General features: G+C 36.7%; 1 long non-coding RNA gene across 2 annotated transcripts; it reads right to left on the bottom strand.

Moving 5' to 3' along the window:
• Positions 1–1,610: 1,610 nt before the first annotated feature.
• Positions 1,611–3,695, bottom strand: LOC133734081 (uncharacterized). 2 transcript variants are annotated; one of them, XR_009858041.1, is made up of 5 exons: positions 3,521–3,695; positions 3,353–3,429; positions 2,466–2,576; positions 2,031–2,219; positions 1,611–1,918 (listed from the first exon to the last, which is right to left on the bottom strand). It is a non-coding gene; the product is annotated as an uncharacterized LOC133734081 (long non-coding RNA). The 2 variants fall into 2 exon arrangements; XR_009858040.1 differs by lacking the exon at positions 2,466–2,576.
• Between the last annotated feature and the right edge of the window lie 1,409 nt (positions 3,696–5,104).

The following is a 5,104-nucleotide window of genomic DNA, read 5'->3' as shown; positions in this document are numbered from 1 at the left end:
TCTGCAATTATCTACAGGTGACTCCTGATGCACATTTCGAAAAAGATTTGGGCTTAGATAGCTTGGATAATGGGAGATTGTAATGGCTCTAGAAGAAGAGTTCAAGCTTATTTAAACATATTTGCAAACATCTTTGATTGTAAACAGTGACATGTTCTATCCAATCAATTTTGAGGATTGGTTTTGTTCCTGCTCATGTTTTAAGTGCTATTTTTCATTATATGGTTGTACAGAATCCAAAAGGAGGAAGCTCTAAAAGTTCGTGCGTCTAAAGCTAGTGAAGTGGGTGAAAGAGAGAAGGAAATAGAAGCTGAGGTTGCAGAGCTTGAAAGACAAAGGGATGATCTTGAGGCTCAATTGAAAAAGGTTTTCTCTGGTTTTTTCTCTATGATTTCCTAAATGCGTACCTACTTAGATTTTTTGTTTAGTTGTATTTTGCCCTATTCCTATACTCTGGTTTCCTCTGATGAGCATATTCTTATTTGCCCCTGGTTTTCTTGTTTGTTCCTATATTCTGGTTCTATTGATTTAAGCAGTTTAAAAAGATATGTATATGAGAATCATATATGCATCAGACGAAAAAAAAAATGTTGTTATATAATTCTCATATACATAAATACATTTCCTCATGTGAGGCAGAATCATATATGCTTCCGATGAGAATCATATAAGCATCTTGATCAAGTTTGAGAATCACAGACATTGATTCCTTGATCCAGGCAATAGATGACTTTATCTGAGAGTCTAGTTGAAGGATGTTGTTTGACTTTATTAAAAGAACTTTTGAAAAAATAGTTCCTGGGTTGGTTTCCATGCTGTTAAAGTACATCTATTAGTTACAAGCCTTGACACTATCAGTTAGTTACCTGCTAGCTTGTGGTTAATCCCTCGAATTCGCAGTTGAATGTGCATTAGCCTTATGGCCTTGGCTGGCCCCAATTTGACTACATTTTTCAAGAGTACTAGATGGACCACTTGTTTTGAGTTTTCTAGTGATCCATTGAAGTGTTATTAGAACAGTTGCCAAAACCGTGCATTAAGGTCCAGTTTTGAGAGAGCTTATAGTTATGTAAAAGTCATTTATTTGTTAGAAGCACATGAAATTTCAATAGAGCTTTTAGGATACTGATCTAGTGTGTGTGATTTTTCAGGTTTTGGATTTGCAAGATGATTTCAAGTTGGCTATTGGCTTGATTGATTAGCTTCTACGCTGGTTTCGATATTGTTGCTGTTATTGGTGAATATTATTATGAATTTTGTGATGTGTTTGATTCTTCAAGCTTGGGATGCACCGGCAATGAGTGACGATTTCTATTTGAGGCAGGTGGATTGGTTGCTGCATAATGTATTGGCTGTGGGAGAGGAAAACTGTGTTCATTTGTGGAATGTTTGTAGTAGTAAACACTAAATGTAATGTGAATGTAATGTGCATTTTCTGGAATCACAGTGTATATATTACTTCTGAATGTAATGTGCATTTTCTGGAATTTTTCTGGAATCACAGTAAAGCTTATTACTTCTGAATGTAATGTGCACATAGCTTTGCTCTTGCTATGCTGCAGAATTTCATTTGTTGTACTATACAGTATTATAGAAGGAATGAAACAATTACATTCATTTTCTGGAATCACTACAATTACATTCATTGTCTGGAATCATTACAATTACATTCATTTTCTGGAATCATTACAATTACATTCATTTTCTGGAATCATTACATATCAGCAACTTTTGACTAGCCACTATTCCAACAATATTCCAACAATACTATGAACAACTCTGCCATATAACCTGCAGAATGGCATGATGCAAAATGGCATCCAAAACAACTCTGACAAGATGCAAAATGGCATCCAAAACCTGCAGAATCTTCTAGTAGATCACCTTCTAGGCTTCTAGCATATTATTTCCACAAAAACTGCAGAATCAAACAATGAAGAAAAGAAAATCAAAGTCAAATACCGAAATGCTTTGCAAATACTTAAATGGAAGATAACATGAACAGATCTTTAAAGATGACAACGTACTACCTTCATGGACAATGCCATGATCTTCTTGTAACAGACATCCACCGTCCCTGCTGTTCCAGAAAGACGAATAAGGGCAACTACTCCTTTTGGACCAAAATCAGAGTATCTCCACTACTTTGTTCCAATATGCAGATACACAGTATTTCAATACAAACCAACAAATCAAGTCACCACCAAAATTGAACACACCTATAATTTAATAAGCAAAAAGCTATAAGATTAAAATAAGAAAAACTATCCACTTCAAAACCCAACAATTAGAAAGAAATAAAAGCCTTCAAATTAAAATACACAAAGTTGATGCTATGCTATGATATATGCTGTTGACAATTCCAAGCCTTAGCAGCGAAAACATAAACTTGATTCCAGAAAGTGTGACAAACATGGTAATAGCAAAACCCAATATCAAAATGAAGCTAAAGGCTCAATCTTTACATAAAAATGTGGGAACAGTTATATTCGCACTGATGAATCAAACACTTCCAAAACCTGCAGAATCCAACTTTTGACTAGCCATAAACTGCAGAGTCAAAGAGACCACAAAACCTGCAGAATCAAACACTAAGTTCAACTATTTACACTTTAATACCAACACTCCATTCTCTCTCTCTATATATATATATATATACAGATCTGCAGAATCAAAGAGACCAACTATTTACACTTTAATACCAACTATTTACACTAATGTTGTTCATTTGGAAGAGTTCAATTGTTATCTTTAAAACGCATTCGGGCTGCGAGCAGATAATCTACATTAAAAGCACCAATCCAAGTTTTGATTGTTAAGGTAGAAAGTAGAGATTAATACAAAACTGAGCTTTGACTAATCATACGTACAGTTTCACTTCAACTTAATTGAGGAAAATTATAGCCTATAGATGCTGTAAAAGAATAATAATGGTATTACAAGAGCAGATTCCTTTGTCGAAAAAATTGCCAATTACTAATTCACTATCTAAATGATTGTTATCCAAAATCAACTGCATCAAAGGTTTAATGGCTCTGCCTCGGTGTCCCTTTCCTTCATTCCTACCCAATCTTTTGTCTCTGTTAAACACAAATAATTCCAACCATAAGCACCAAGTAATAAGGTGTTGGGAGATGGACCTAAAGAAAATTGCCAACTAGAATAGCAAGATAAAGAAGGGGGATTTCTTTTTTTAATCAAAAAAAAGGGAATTTCTATTTTTAATAAAAAAAAAATAGCTTCAGTTTGCGGTGAGGTGGATCAAATTGCAAACCAAACCCAGATAGATAAACCCCCATACCCACATTCATAGGCACCACCCAGAATTGCATGCACCGAAATTCAGGCTTACCTTCTCTTTTCTGTCTTCTCCCGAATGTCTTCTTCTTTCCCTTCTTCCTTTGCTCTCTTCGCTCTCGCTATCTGTCTCTATGGAGCGAAAAAACCCAGAAGCGAAAGATGAAAGCGGTGTAATCGATCAGAAGAAATTATTAAAAAAAAAAAAAAAAAAAAGATATACCCAGATTTGTGTTCTTCTCAGATGAACCCAAGAACCGAGATTCGCATTGTTCGTTCTCTTCCCGTCCCCATGCTCTTCCTCAAATCAAAATCCAAGAACCGCCTTGATTCGCCATGTTCTTCCCTCTCTCTCGAATCAGTCGTCTCTTTCAGTTTCAGATTGGAAATCGCCTCACTCTTCCCCCTCTCTTTATCTTTCTATCTCTTTATTAATAGAGATTTGCATCTGAGCCGTTGGTTGAAACGAACGGCAGAGATTGACCCATCCGCAGATTATGTATAGCAAGGACGTCCTCTTTGGAACCTTGCTGTATATATATATATATATATATATATATATATATATATATATATATATATATATATATATATATATTGGGTGGCCTTAGTAATTGGGTGCACTTAATATATATGTGGTCAATACCATGAGCTTCAAGTGAATGTTCGGTAATTTGGGTTAATTATCGAACTTGTTGCGATTGGTCAAACGTTGGTCAAAATGGTCAATCCTGGTCAAACCAGGAAAGGTTGGTCAAATCTTGGTCAACTCCTGGTCAAACCAGGGAAAGTTGGTTTGGACGATTTATTAATCGTCGAGATCTCATATAATTGTTCAATGGATTATTAACGAACGAAATGTCGGAATCTAAGACTCCAGTTACCCGAGGAACGGAAGGTTCGCGACTCTCGGAGTACGTGAGAGAAAACATCGGAATCCAGGTAGGGATTCAGGACTCTCCTCGGTTAGTGGTTTTCTTATACACTATTATTAAAGTGATGCATGTTAGGTGATATGGTTTGGATATGTTAAAATGCAATGCATACTAACCAAATCGTGAGAAATGTGATGGCTTGAGAGCGAAAGGGGCACTAACCTCCTTGGGTTCGATTCCCTAAACCTCCGGAGGGTTAGCTATGCCGGTTGTCCGAGTATCCGCTTATAATGTCGGACTCGGTACGTGTGTGTAGCTTGGTAGCGGACGCTCTCGCAACGCTTACCTGGTGATAAAGTAAATTGAGGTAAGGTCGTGTAGTGGGTCTATGGGACCGGCTATCGGGTAAGATTCAACGCGCGTATTCAATTGAGTAACATGCATCGATTTTCGAAAACATTTTAAGAAAAGTTTGTCGTTCCTTTAAATACTTGGTTTAAGCATGTGTTCATACTGAGGCCTCCATAATTTATTTATCGATTTTCAAACCTAGTCGAGGTAGAGTTTCTGTTGAGCAGCGGGGACGAAAGCTCACCCATACAACAGTATGAATGCAGGTCCTGTGCACTGGTGACGGGACAGTAGCGGACGGAGCTGTGTGTGCGGAACAAGTTCGGTAAATCCTCGTTTGCAGTTTGTTCTGAATTCTATTTCTCAAAATTCATGTTTCGCAACTCGTTGATATCTAGCCTCGTGTCAAATTTAGTTGAATTTTCTTTCATTGAAATCCATACCTCGTGTGAGCCTTTATCCAAGTTCTGGATGAACGAAATAGATTCTAGTAATTTAAAAATTTTCACCTCAAAAGTACTTGTAGCTTCCGCTGTGTTTAGACAAAAAGTTTTCAAACAAAATGCCTAGCGGTTCTCTAG

Source organism: Rosa rugosa, chromosome 2, assembly GCF_958449725.1.
Source record: "Rosa rugosa chromosome 2, drRosRugo1.1, whole genome shotgun sequence".
NCBI classification, from domain to species: Eukaryota; Viridiplantae; Streptophyta; class Magnoliopsida; order Rosales; family Rosaceae; genus Rosa; species Rosa rugosa.
Note: the sequence above shows the minus strand (reverse complement) of the source record. Positions and strands in the feature narration are given on the sequence as shown.